Consider the following 15,377-nt stretch of genomic DNA (forward strand, 5'->3'; position numbering starts at 1 on the left):
GAACCTGCAGTCCGCAGCGACAGGCGGGCCCGTAGGCAGCGCCATAGGCTCCGTCGTGCCCCACGTGGCTCAACCTGGGGCCATTATTGGCCTGGCTGACTGCCTTAAGAAGCGAGACCTAGGTACGCGCGAGCACCTGCGTTTATTTCAATTTTCTCTCTTAGCTGAGTTTGCTGCATATGCCTGGATGCCTCTCCAGAGTAGGATACATGAAATTGTTAGACCTTCTGTTTATTTATGGAATCTTTTCCATCGTGCTTTAAACGTTTATATTTTCTTTGTATTTTCTATAATGTAATAATAATATTAGTTAATTAATATAATTCCTAAATAGGCATGTTGAAATTGTAATTTTTTAAAAAAATTGGAGAATACAGTCGAAAATTTTGCAGACCCCAACTCTAGGTAGAAAGCAGTTGTTTCTATTTTGATTTAACCCAGGGCTCCTAGCTCCCTTTTTGAAGAAATCAGGAATAGATTTTTTTTTTTAATTGAAGGGTATCAGTAATTTTGATTTTAGGAATTGGGATCCATTTGGCCACTTTCTATTGTGGTGAGAGAGAGGGAAGCAGGGTCCCTCTGTGGTTGAGAGGCCAGGCAGAGGTTGGCACAAGGACCTCAGATCCTTGACAACTCTCGGTTCCAGGATCTCCGGACCGGGGCCAAAGAATGCACACCCCCCTCACCTTCTGATTGAAATAAGGCAGGCTGGCAGAGGCCTCGGGTCTTTACAAAACGAAATAAAAACTGCATTTGCGTGACAACATCTGCGAGTAGCTTCGACTTATTCGGTAACTTCTGGGCACTATGGGGTCCTGTCTTAAACCAGTCACGTTTTCACACCCACTGGCGGGGTGTGAAATTCACCAACGATGGCGCCCATTCCCTCGGCCGGGGCCAGACCAAGGACACTGACTCGCTGGCGCTGTGCCGTGGAGCCAATCTCTGACCCTGTCCTCCCGAAACGCCTACCTTCCTTCAGCCGCCAGGGAGGGTTTTGGGAAAACTGTCCATCTGTGCAGAAAAACCTCTGCAAATGATGGTGTGAATCACAAGCAACCAAGCAAGAGAAAAATCATAGGAGACCAGACTCTCCTAACTAGATCTTTGCGAGTAGGTTTAATATATTTTATCCCACTGGAAATATTTGCATTTTCAATGCGTAGGGATGAAAGCATTGTTCTGAATACTCTTCATTTTCATTAAAAGACAAAAAAGCCAGTTGGGAATTTGGATTTCCCTTCAGATTCTTTCTCTCGTGGGGGTAGCGGTGCTGTCTTGCCGTTTGCTTTACTAAGAGTGGGAGCCACTGAGTAGCCTGGGAACGTGTGCGGCTCCCAGGTTTGTTGATGCCGGGGTTCTCAAGGGCAGGCCAAAGGAAGCCTGGCGGGTTGAGCGTAGTTAAGGCCATTTCTTCAGGGAAAAGGGCCACCTGTGGCCACAGGAGACCAGGGAGTGAAAGGTGGTCGACCCGTGCACCTAATCTCTACGCGCCTAAGTCAATGAGTCCATTGTTCGCAGTGGCCGCAGAGGAACTGACGCTATCTTTCGGCCCCGAGTGACCACATCGATCAGTAGGACAGGGCGGGACAGGGGTTGCCCAGCCGCTGCGTGTTGACCCTCGGAGATAATCTGCCGAGTTGACTTGGCTACGCGGTTATGAGCGGACCCGGAGCTCTGCTCGGGACAAAGATCGGCCACCTTTCCCCTCCCCCTGGTTAACCCCCCACCCCACCCCACCCCGCTCCTCCCCTGGGCACCCGCCCTCCTTGGACTCAGCCTGTGCCCCACCCCCTCCCCGGGTCCTTCGGAGTGTTTACTTTGCACTTCTCATCTAATTGCACATTTCTGTAAATTGGCCTCCATTTCGATGCTTCATTTGCTCCCATTTAATATTTTGCTCGACCCTGCAGAAAGGAAAGAGGCTTTCAGCACAAAGTAAATTCGCCGCTGAGCTTGTGGCAAAAAATTGGGTACCTTGGTATGAGCACAAATTTGGGGCGGCGGTGGTGATGGTGGTGCTGAAGGTGGTGGTCACTGGAGTCACTTTGTCACTTTCACCAGTGGCATTTTCTGCTTTTTGCTTCCTAAAAAAGGCGCCGGAAACAAAGGTCATTCAGCCAATTAGTATTAGGTAGTGCAAGGCTAGCAGGACTGATTATCACGTACATCCACACGAAGGATGCATCCCTCAGAACCCTCCACTGAGCCAGATCATGTATTTCTCTGTGGATCTAGGTCCTGGTACCATAAAACCGCCAAGGCCATTACAGGTGAAATGCGTTTCCGCTCTGGATCCCCGCTGACGCCTGTGCCCCCTGCACGCCGCCTCGCCTCCCAGAGGCCTGGCCACGATACCGAGCCATTAGGCGAGCGCCTTCCCGAGCCATTTAACAGCAGCACTTATGGATAAATAAACAAAAAAGGCTGTAAACCAATTAGAGTGTGGACAGTGAAAAAGTCGTTTATTAGCAGGGCGTCCTGATAGTCCTCGCTGATATTGGAAGTCCTCGCGCCTGCCCTCTTCCCCCTTTCCTTTCTCCGAGATTCGGAGAGAACCAGGTTACCTTGTTTTTAGTAAGTGACCAAGTCTTCCTAGGTGGTTTCATAGGCATGTCAAAGGCGGGTTTTGGCTTGGTGCTAAGAATTTTTAAGCCACTGTATCCCATTCTAAGTGTGTGTGTGTGGGGGGAGGGGAGAATTAAAAACACAACGACAAAAATAAACTTCATTTAACTCCCAGACTGAATTTATATGGAATTTGATTTACTAGAGCATATTCATTTAAAATTAATCTGTTGTCGAAAATAAAAATTGTTATATCCTGAGGTGAAAAACTTTGTAAATAAGTATGATACCCTTAATGCCCTTAATGAGAATACTCCTTTAATAATTGACTTTTTTTTTTTTTTTGCAATATTGGGGACATAATTGGCTTTTTACTTGCGTGTATTAGCATTGCCATTAATCGGTACTGATGTAGACAAGTTTTTGTTCCCCTAGGACAAATCAGTTCTTCCCTTCTGCTACTTTTGTAAATCCTGAGTTTGGTACCCAGTTAGGAGAGGGCCAGCAAAAATTAACTGAGGGTTGAGGGAAGAAAGGACCTCCCACCTGGAATCAAAGGTTTCTGATTGACTCATAGAGCAAAACAATCTAGTAGCAATGTCTAGAGAGTTGAAATTATTTTCCAGATAATTCAGCCCCTCCTGTTGTACAGAGAAATGCAACTTAAAAATTGAATTTTATTGGGCAATTGTCTTATTCTCTCCCTTACTGGCTCTCTTGAGTGTGAGAAAGGCAAACAAGGAGGTTCAGCATACCCCAGTACTGATGCTCATTTCCCTCCACCTCCCAATACTTCCTTCCCAGGAATGGGGGCCCCAGACACCTGTCCCATCCTTTTTTGGTTTAATGCTTCTGTGGCACTCAATTCACTTTGCTGCTGAATGTATTAAAGGAAGTTGAAAGTCCTAAGGATTCACAGTCACTTTTGCATTCTTCCCCTTGGGCACCCCTGTGATCTGTCGCAGTTCTGTATCCACCCTCAGGCCAGCTCCCATCCAGGAGCCCAGCCCTGGCTCTTTCATCCAGAGGGCAGTCTGCAGACATCTCAGCCCTGGCTCATTGCCTTCTGATCTAAGTCCTTGAAAACCAGTTCCTTGCTTCCATTGAAATTCCCTTTTATATTCTACCCACCCCCTCCTTCACTGCTTCCTGTGACTAATCCTTTGTTTTCCTGGGAGGGTTTCCATACCTCCAGATTCCTGCAGCAGCCTAAAGGAGGCCTGACCTACACCGCTGGGTCCCTGTAGCCACCTTTCTCCACCATCCTGCACTTCACATGGTTTATTGATATGAAGGGCCAATATTTTCAACCATATTTATTGATCAAATACCTAAACAGCCCTTACTGTGTGCCTTCCAAAAACTCTTTGAGGGACACTTTGGTAGTAGAGATATGTTCTGGTATATGATAGAACACTCTTAAGAAGCTACATACACCTGCCTTGTACAATTTGTGTCTCCCTTGACAAGTTATAAAATTTCACTATGCTTCCCTATCCTTATTTGTAAAATATAAGCACAACACTGCCCCCAAAATTGTGTCCATTGCATAGAGTAATAATAACAACAAACAAATGGAGTCAGTATTTGCTAATCCTCACGAAAATTCCATAAACTAGTTTCTTATTCCCATTTTGGCGGGTATTGAGAATTGAACCTAGGGCACTTTTATTACTGAGCTACATCCCTAGCTCTTTATATTATTATTATTATTATTATTATTATTATTATTTTCTTTTGAGGCAGAGGTTTACTAAATTGCTGAGGACCTTGCTAAGTTGCTGAAGCTGGCCTTGAACTTGTGGTCTTCCTGCTTCAGCCTCCCAAATTGTTGGGATTCAGGTGTGCACCACTGCACCTGGCTTCTCGTTCCCATTTTGCAGTAGAAGAAACTGACACATAGTGATGTTAAGTTACCCAGAGTCACACAGCTAGTAAGTGGTAGAGCCTAGATACAAGCTCTGGTGTCCTACCTTTAGAATTCATCCTGTTGGCCAAGACTTTGCACTGTCTTGCTATATAGTTTTTACTCAAGAAATTTTTAACTTTTTTGATAAGACTACAAAATGTCTATAGCTCTTGGCACTTATAGGTACTCAATTAATGGTCATCTTTTCATCCCTTAGCAGCACTTAGATACACCTGTAAGAATTTACCTACTGGTCATTATTGCATGCCCCCCAAACTTGCAGACTGTTACCCCAAGCCCATGTCCACAGATATTCCTAGACAGGCAGACCTGGGAGGGTATATTTGGGAACACTGGGAGGAAGCACTGAGTGGGCTTAGTGCTTTAGGGGAACATACATCCCCCAAATGGGGTCCTACTAAAAGGGAGCAGAGGAGAAAGGGAGCTGGAGAATGCTCACCCAGCCAGCCAGAGACAGGAACAGGTGTGGGATAGGGGCAAGGTCTCCTTTCCTACAGCTAGGAAAGCCTAAGAAATTGGAAGAAGTGGGACTAAGTGTGTGGCTTAGAGGTAGAGCACTAGCCTGGTATGCCTAGGCTCTGGCTTCCATTCTCAGCATGGAGGAGAAAAATAAAGATTTGAAAAGGTGAATTCTTATTACCATTGGGTAGATGTGGAATATAGCATCTAAATAGTGCCTTCTAACCAAAGGCCACTCCCCCACTTCCCCCTCATTTTCTGAGGGTTTTCCATTTCCATCATTAGAGACAAAACTGACCTCATAGGGTTCCCGAGGAAACCCTAATATGACTTAAAAGGGAAGGGAGTCATTTTAGTTTCTGGGTCAGAGGAAGGCTGGCATCCTGCCCCATTCCTGATTTTCTAGATCAGAAATGAGGTCAGGTGCAACAGTAGTGGTCTATGGGAAGGTGCAGAAACACCCTTGCCAGCTCAATTTCTCTGTGTATCCCCAAATATAAGGCTTATACAAAAATAGTAAAAATTGAAGTCTGTAGTATTCAATAGGAGAGAGTCAATCCCCAATTCAGAGGGCACAGCTGTGGGCCCCCTCTTTAGATTGCATATGGTAGCTCCCACCCTGTCTTGCAGTTATTAAGATAAAAGGCTAGCTGTTTGTCATCTCAACTTCATCAAGTTTACCTATTTGTAATTCTTTCTACAGTGTATTGTTATGTAGAAAGAAGCATTATTCAAATATATATATTTTTTGTCCAATTATACACTGTAACACATCTACCTTTAGTCACATCAAACAAAGATACAGACTCCTATCAATCATTTACATGTCATGGATTCATAGGGTAGTCTCTCTGGAAGTGTGACTTGTAAACCATGTGTATCAAAATTACTGGGCTGCTTAGAAAATGCAAATATCTAAGCCAGACCTCAGAGCTATATGATAGAGGTAGGGCAACTTGGAAACACACATTTTAAAATTATTATTATTATTATAGTATTTCACAGTGCTAGAGATCAAACGTAGGGCTTTCAGTATGCTAGGCAAGTGCTTTACTGTTGATCTATCCCCCCAGAAGGAAATTTGCATTTTTAATACATACATGGTCATTCTTCTATGCACTATGAATTGAGAATAATAATAACAACACAAACAGACACGCAAACTATAATGTATTTGCTTTATGGAGATTCATAGATATCTTAAAGAACAAATGAAGCATAGATTTTTTTTTTTTTTTTTTAATTTTGGTGCAGGGCACTTGACCACTGAGCCACATCCCCAGCTCTATTTTGTATTTTATTTAGAGACAGGGTCTCACTGAGTTTCTTAGCTCCTCGCCATTGCTGAGACTGTCTTTGAACTCAGTATCCTCCTGTCTCAGCCTCCCAAGCTGCTGGGATTACTGCCACCGTACTCGGATGAAGCATAGATTTTTTTAAAAAAAATACCTCTATATTATAAAGTTCTTGTGAGGTTTAAATGAGGAAATTTTAAAAAAATGTCTGTTAGAGAAGCAGATGCTTAAGAGATATTATTTGAATCTCTGCATGGGCAGAATACTTGTAAATTCTGAACATTTTTGTGGTAGGTTATAAATCCCAAACATTTTCATAGGTTCCCTTTCTCTTTTACACATCCAATCTTTCTTTATGTGGCTAAGGATTTAGAAAGGATTAGTTTGATCTTATTTTATTATTGTGCTTACTTGGACTGAGCTCTTTAGGAACAGTGGGACTGTCCTTGGGATGTTAATGTGGCTCCAATGTGGGCACAGTGAAGCTGAGCCGAGCATTTCCAACCACAGCAGCTAACACATGAGGGCAAATAAAGGGAGGTAATAAAACCTAAGCAAATCAATTCATTTCCAGGCAGTACCATTAGCTTGTGTCTTAATGCAGTGCTCTCTCCACACTGAACATGACCAAACAGCTTCCTTGAAAGGTAAGTGAATTTTATATAATTTGTAGCTAATTCCATTTAATTCTGCCTACATGAGCATGTGATAAGGGAATGTTAAACTGGTTAACAACAACAGGCTAAAAGGGGAGTCCAGGAGGAGCCAATATTTGATTTCCAAGTGCTCTGGCCCAACGCTGAGAAATCCAGATTACTATGAGTGTGTGGGTTTCTTGGTTATTTGCTTTTTGTTCTCCTAGCTCCTGAGTAAAGGGCAGTGAAAAAAAAAACATGAGGATCCCATCTGTCACGAGGAGGCCAGTTACAACAAAGCAACTACTCTCTTTTACAAAAATCATTCTTGGTCTGACAAATTTCCCTTGGATTGCAGGGAATCAGGAAGAGTAAAAATAATAGAATCAATAACAACTTTGTTATCTAGTAACTTAAACAACTCTTGCCTGCTGGGATGGCAGAACAGGCTTTCTTATCTTGCAAACAGGGAAACTTTCTGGATAGTAAATTATTTTTCACAAACTGTTTCTAACTAGGTTAAGTTCCTAGAGAAAGTGCCTAAGGTAGGAACCATGCCAAATTCCATTCCTTTAGACACTTTATTTTAAAACATGGGAAAGAATTTGGTCTTTTACAATCTAATATACGTTATTGCTTCTTTTATATCCAATAGAATGTCAACTCTTATGCAATCACTGAATATTGAAAACTTAAAGTGGGAAGTTCTCATGACATGTCTGGGTCATCTGATCAACTTGATCTTGTTTGCTGTATGGGTAGGTAGGACTTGCCCCAGACTTTGCTCTCCTGAGCTTTTATAATTGGCATTGGAGTCTTCAGTGTTAGGACATGTGCTCTCTACTGAACAATCTATCTATCGAACAGTAGGGAATTTGGGGTGTGGCTCAGAAGTAGACATTGTGCTTCATATCCATGAGACCCTGGGTTCAATCCCCAGCCCCCTCCCCCAATTTTTTTAACAAATTAATTTTAAGAAATTAAAAACAGCAGAAAATGGGCCTAGTTAGTGTTGCATGTTTATTTCTTTGCGTGTAAATATGGATGATTCAGTTCAAGAGTCATGAGGCATGTCTTGTTTTGAAGAGCGTCATCTGTTCCATAATGCAGGTAAATACACACATACCAAAGAATAATGTGACCCAATTCATTCAGGTAACTGAAGGGAGAATAGAAGATTGAGTTTGTTTGTTTTAAGTGCTGCAATTCACATCCAGATTCATCACTTGTATGCTGAGTTTTCAGTTCAGACTATCTAGTTTCATATTTCATTGTTCATATGGGGAATCCTTACAAGTTCCTGGACAGGCAACTCTACACAATAGCATCAACATTTTTTAAAAAAAATATTTATTTACTTATTTTTGCATTATAATTCTTAATACACCATTATATCATAATTTATCATATCTCTGATTATATATAAGGTATGTTGACACCAAATTTACATCTTTCAACACTATCTTTTGTACATGCAAAATAAAATGATCTGTGTTTCCCAGACTTTATCACCAGCCTGCATAATAAACTGACCTGATTTACATTGGTTCTATGGACCTAACATTCAATTTGGGAGAAGAAAACCTTTTCTCTTTTTGCTAACACTGTATTGTAAAACACAATCAATCAGCGTTGTCTGCTTCATTTACAAAGTCATTTATTAAACTCTGCCAACATGGTCACAGTCAAACCTTGAGGTTTCTGAAAGTTAGAGTTAGAGATTTCCATGAACCCAGATAATCAGCAGTGTTTTCTTACCTTCCCAGCAAATTGTGACTGGCGATAACAGTAAGGCAAACAAAAGCCTCTAACCCCGGGCCTGGCGTAATCTGTCTCCTGGCCTGTAATTACACAGAATTTGGATTTTTCTCAAGAAAGTGGAGTCACATTATTTACCTTTTAGTGTTTATATGACCAGTAGCCAATCTTAAATATAAAAACTGGGGAAATTCAGTGAGGAAAATTACTGGGAAACATTCTAATTTTTCCCTTTTTTCTCTTACTGTGTTTCCTTATGAACCTGTTCCCTGCAGTAGGAAAGACCATTTAAAAAAATGCTGATCTTCTGCTATTTGTTTATAACATTCTAGGACTTTGTTTTTTTCTTCCTTTCTTTTTTTAACCAGTGCTGGAGATGGGTAACGCAGAGCCTCATGCATGCTAGGCAATTGCTCTGCCACGAACCAGACACCTAACCTGGAGCAAATAATTTAATAGTTTTTGGTGTTTGAACATCTCCCCCAACCCCTTGTTTTTTGGGTAAAGGGCAGTAGAATGGTCTTAAAAAGAAGTATGTAAGGCACATGGACATCATCTAATAGTCATCATCTAATTCCATAGTCATCATCTAATTCAAGCTCCACTTTTCTACAAAATGTGCTAAAAAGGATTGATTTTGTTCAACTTCCAAGAAAATCACTAACTTGGGTGATAGAAGTAATTGGCACAGTAGCACCAAAAATTCTCCCCAAACTCTTGTATCTGTTAAGTTATTAGGTGTTTCACAAACGTTACCTCCTTTCCTTAACTCTCCATGTCTATAAGGAGCTTCAGGCCACTCCTCAGTTTATACCCAGGAGTCATTATAATTCTTTCTCATTCAGTTCCTGGCAGAAAAGCATTCTCCAATATGTGAGCAAAGATGCTAAAGCTATAGTTCTGTCTTCATTGTTCAAGTCAAGAAGCCCTTTGAAATTGTAAGGAATACTATGAATCATCTCCCCAGGAACACACACATGAATAAACATACAACATTCCCCAAGAGATTTCAGGAAATTCATAGCTCTTGCTTCTAAGTCCATCCACCATTGTCCTTCATGAGGTAAGGCTTATCTGTACTAACCCATGTCCACCTTGTTCTTCTCATTCTTTTTTTTTTTTTTACATAAACATATTTATATTTAAACAACACACATACACACACACATATATAAATAGATCAAAGTAGAAAAAGAATATACAAAAGTGCAACATTTAGCAGTTGAGAATTCATTGAACTTTCATATATTCAAGTATATTCTTATACTTAGAAACAAAGAAGTAATCCTAAATAGCTACTTCTTCAGCTAATATCCATAAACAAATGTGTAAAAAAGTTTTCTTTTTCTAAAGTTTTCTTTTAGAAAAAGTTATAGCTTAATCTTGATGAACACAAACACAACTCAGTTTTCAAAATTCAAGTAAATAAAATTTCAGTATAACCATGGCAGAGTTTCCAGATAGTAGCATTACAAAACAAGATTGTTTCTGGTTAAAATATTTGGTATTGCCTATTGTTATGCTTTCTCAGTTGAGATTCAGTGGCTCTTTCACAGTCTCAAATTGATAACTATTTGGCACATCCTCACATCATGTGTTTACATAAGAGAAACCTGATTAATAAGAGAATCCCATTTTAATAGCTAGATTCACAGATATGGCTTCATTTATCAAAGTTCGACACGTATTAGATAATTTTTAATTTAGTTAGTATCTTAGACTATGAAACTTTGGTTTTCTTAAAATCAACATTGGTTGCTTGATTGTAGGTTTCTCACCAAAAAGTGCTGCTTCACTCTCTGTGGTTGGAAATCTTTTCTGATATAGCAAAGCATATTCCTTCCGAAACTGTTTTAGTTTTCTTCTTTTCTCTTTTAGAGGCAAACTCTTCTTTTTAATAATATTCTCTAAAAGTTCTGTAATTGCTGCTTGAGAGGTAGAAACCTTTTGTTCATCAAACTCCTGAGCACTAATTTGTTTACAATAAGTTGGCAAAGGAGCAAATAGTCCATCTCCAGGATTTTTAACATGACCCTTTTTTAACTAGTCAAGATGTTTCTCTACTGCAGTCTGTAAGTAAGAAGATACTTGAAGAATTTCCTGATGATGATCCATTAAGAAAGAAACTAATCTTGCAGCAAGAAGTTCATCAAGATCCACTTCTTCGGCACAGCACAGCACACACCGAGAAAAAATGTGTATCATCAGTGATCTTGTACCCATTACACCACGGAGTTTGGGCATATTAACATTTTGACTCATTCGAGAAATCATGCGCATTAAAAGTTGAAGCCCTCTACGATTTGGTGGGGGAAGTAGCAAACAACATAACTGCAGTACATTGATGGCAACTCTCTCTAAATGAGGTTGCAGCAAACTTTGCGTGCCAGTCAACATAGAAGAAGCGGAAGTAAAGGATTTTCTGAAAGTTCTACTGTACTTTTGCAAAGTCTTTTATTGATTGTGGTACTAGACTCTCCGAGTTCACTGTCCATAGCTGCTTGCACACTTGTGCTCTCTTTTCCAACATTTGGTTTCATGATAATTTCAGCCACTGGTGTATTGATATAACTACTCCGTCTTGTACTACTTCTTAAAAGTAAACTCTGAGATCTACAAAGTTGTTTTGACTTGCATTTTCCATTACGTAATTCTTCTTGGTCTTGAATAGTCAATGTAGAAGTTCTCTTAAACCCAACACAGAGTGGTTTTTGAACACTTTCCTCTGAATGAAGATTCAATAAAAACTCCTGGTTCAGCTCTGACTCTAAAAATTGTTTATTATTTTGTCCTTCTATGTTCTTAACAGATTGATGGAAGGTACTAGACACCTTTTTATTTGAATTCTCAGGCATATCTATAATTCCCTCCAAAGAAGAGCACCTTGGTTTGATGTTAGAGGCCAGGACATGCATACTACTTAAGCCTATTAAATTATGACAACTTCCTCCCATTATGTCATTGGGACTGGCTCTTCTGTTTCTTAAATTAACTAGCTGCAATTTCTTAGCACATCTTTCTTGAAATCCTTGGTCACTTGTCTGTAGTTTCTCAGTAGAGTCTGATTCTTCTTTGTTTTTGTCTCTGTGAAGCAGACTAAGAAGAAGACATTCAGTTGATTTGAAGGAATTCAGATTGTTTAAGTGAAGGGTTTTTTTTTTAAGTCTCTGGATCATCTTGGATTTTATGTATCCCACTGGGTCTATCTGAAACTGTGACGTAGCCACAAACAACCAAAATGTTCACAAATAATTCATAATATTCAAATGTAAGTAGAGGTTCAGGGAGATCTAGAAAATAATCTGCGATTGTTCTGAATACATCTCGCTCAAATCCAACATAAGTTGGGTTATTTGTATCATTACTTCTTGGCCAATTTGCTAGGCACTTCATGGCAGATAATACCCAGTGAGGAAGGTCATCTGATTTGTCTTGTAGTACAACTGCTCCATGCTTACTGGTATTGGTCATGTTATACATTATATATTGAGGAATTACTTGGCTTGGATTTATCAGTTCTTCTAGGGATGGCACACCTGAAATGGTTTGCAGGTAGACCAGAATAATATATCTCCAAACTTCTTCAATATCTTCCTGGCTTATTTCTCTCTTATCAGTTGAGTTTTCTTGATCTTCAATGATTATTTCATGATTCCTTTTCTCTGAATTTTCCTGAGAGAAATGTAATCCATGCTTCTTAGGAGTTCTACGAGATAAATTTCTTAATTTAAAAACACTATCTTTATCTTTTGAAAAGTTTTCTATGCTGTTTTTCCTCAATTCTGGATGTCTTCGTGGAAGAGTTTTAAGTGGTGAAGTTGCAGGAAATCTGAATAGCTGATTGTTGTCATCAGGTTTTCTGATCCCCATCTACCTTTGATATCTTCAATTACATGATTCTTCAGAAATTTTCTCAACAGTTGAGTAGTTTGTTGCCTTGTAACTTCAGGACCAAAATTACTATTATTTCTTAATAGGTCACTGCTTCGCCTGCAGCTTGGTGGCCTGATAAGGCCCAGGAGGCACACCCCAACCCTCCATAGGTAAACGCTGGCCGATGTCCATGGAAGCAGAAAGCGATGCTTGGTCTGTTGTTCTTCTCATTCTTGTTCTGAATTTTTGGTTGATGGTACTGTGCACTATCTGGAACTTTACAAAAATTGTTTCCTTGTCAATATTCACAATGATCATTGTTTATTTGGTTGGATATTTATGCTGTATACAGAGGACTCACATGTTGGACAATTATTGTTCTTTTTCTTTCTTTCTTTCTTTCCTTTTTTGTGGGTTTTGTGCATGAGAGGCAAGTACTCTACCAACTGAACTGTCTCCAGACCCTCTTTTCTTTCTGTACAGTAGCATTACCCTTGTCCATGTGGGTAATAAACATTCCAAAGGTCAAATGGTGAGCTCAGAAGATCTAAAATTATAGTTCTAAGATTAATTAGAAATTCATAGACCTAAGATGCATTGAACTGTGACCTTAATCTGTTGCACAAATGGTAGTTTGACTTAAGATTGTTCTTTCCTGCATTCCCTTGTCTAAATATCTGCTTTGTGCCAGGTGCTGTGCCAGGATTTGGGTACAAAACAGAATCATAAATGTTTCCTACTTTGGAAGTCTTAGACTCTACTAGGGGGAAGCAAGCAAGTATAGACACACACACACACACACACACACATACACACACACACACACACACACACAGATGCCTTCAAAATGTGCTCTTCCACCTCTAATTGATTGGAAGCTGGTGAACACATTTGCTTACATATGGGCAATCTTGCTTTACGTGGATTATTTCTCAGTTTTCCCTGAAAGTAGATAGATCTCATCATTAGCAGTTTGGCTTTGGCTTGTAGCCTACTCATGTTTCCACTATCTCACCTACTGAATGGCAGCTTGGAAAGTGGTTACAAGTATGGAATCTGGAGCTGGACCATCCTGATTGGAATTCCAGCAGCACCCCTTACTAGCTAAATGGCCTTGGGCAAGTTCCTTAATGTCTCTGTGTTTCAGTTTCTTTCTAAGTGGGGATGAAGGTAATTTCTACCACAGAGAGTTGTATTATGAATTGATAGTGAAAGACACTTTGAAAAGAACATGCCTAACTGTTCATCCATTTATTCACATTCAACAAATACTTATGGAGTTCTTACTGTGTGCCTGGGACAAGGGATGCCATAGTAAACAGAGAGTTTCTGTTTTAGAGACACGTCTAGGAAGGGAAATTTCCTTTCTTTCTCTTTTTCCTTCTTTCTTGTGGTGCTAGGGTTGGAATCTGGAACCTCATGAATGCTAGGGAAGTGCTCTAATGTTGAGCTACACCCCTTGCCTCCTAGAGAGGAAATTTAAACCCCAGGCAAGGGCACATCTCCAGACCTCCAGGGACTTTATTACTGCTTCATTAATTCCTTAGCCAAGGCATAAACCTTTGGCTTCTTTAGGATTTTCCTCACAAAGTTTTTTTTTAATAACCAAAAGCAAAAAAGTTTTAATCATGGTAAAGAAGTATATTTACCTTATATATAACCCATCTCCAGAACTCTTTCCATCTTGCAAAACTGCAGCTCTGTACCCATTAACTGAAACTCCCTATTCCCTCCCTGGCCCCAAACCCTTGGGACTGACTTCTCACAGGGTCTGTGACCTTCACACCTGTGCATCAGGATACTTTCTCAATGCTTTGTCACTGTAGTTACTGGGGGGGGGGGCGTGTATCATTTTCTATCATGGATTCCTTCTAAAGTAAATCTGTGTTTTTTGCTGCTGCTGTTTTCTGGAATCCTCTGAATTCGTAAACTTTGTGTTTTCTAGCAAATTAACGGCTGTCAATTGAGCAGTGTTCTGGGAATGGGCATCTTAACAGGTGGCTGATGGTGAGCTCAGTTGGCTGAACCCTGTGCTCCACTAGGTGGGAAGACACTCAGAGAGCAAAAAAGGATCTGTTTCATGTGAATTATAAGAAAAAAGGAGTCAAGAATCACACACACACACACACACACACACCTTAGAGATATTTGTATAAGTGCACAACTTGTACACATCAAATGCGTCTAAGGGACTGCCAGCAATGTTTTTGAGTATATATAGGGAAACTGAAGTGTAGACTGTAAAATGAGTCACTCAGATGGAATTGTAGTGGAGATATAAGGATGTGTAGGCAAGAATCATAATGAAAATAGAAAAATAGGGGTAAATGCAGAATTTAATAGAGAGAGAAATGATAAGATTTGGAGACCAGTTAAGTAGGAAGCAAAGGAAAGGTTGTAGGAGGCGAGAACTCATGTTGTTGAGAGCTGACTCTGTACTGGGGCATTTTCCCTTAGGATCTTATTTGCTTCTCATGATGTTCCTCTGAGTTAGGTATTGTTCTGGTTTGGATGTGAGGTGTCCCCCAAATGCACACGTGTGAGACAGTGCAAGAAGGTTCAGAGGAGAAATGATTGGGTTGTGAGAGTCTTAACCCAATCGGTGAATTAATCCCCTGATAGGGACTATCTGAGCGGTAAATGGAGTGGTAGGGTGTGGCTGGAGGAGGTGGGAATTGGGAGCGTGGCTTTGGAATATATATATATATATATATATATATATATATATATATATATATATTTGCATCTGGCAAGTGGAGTCTCTCTCTGCTTCTTTTTTTTTTTTTTTTTTTTTTTTTTTAAAGAGAGAGAGAGAGAATTTTAATAATTTTAGTTTTCGGCGGACACAACATCTTTGTT

General features: G+C 40.2%; 1 pseudogene; it reads right to left on the reverse strand.

The window, feature by feature from the left end:
* Nucleotides 1-10,352: 10,352 nt before the first annotated feature.
* The window catches only part of LOC143411498 (DEP domain-containing protein 1A-like), a 41,034-nt pseudogene continuing 36,009 nt past the window's right edge, over nucleotides 10,353-15,377 (reverse strand).

Source organism: Callospermophilus lateralis, chromosome 12, assembly GCF_048772815.1.
Source record: "Callospermophilus lateralis isolate mCalLat2 chromosome 12, mCalLat2.hap1, whole genome shotgun sequence".
In the NCBI taxonomy this organism is placed as follows: Eukaryota; Metazoa; Chordata; class Mammalia; order Rodentia; family Sciuridae; genus Callospermophilus; species Callospermophilus lateralis.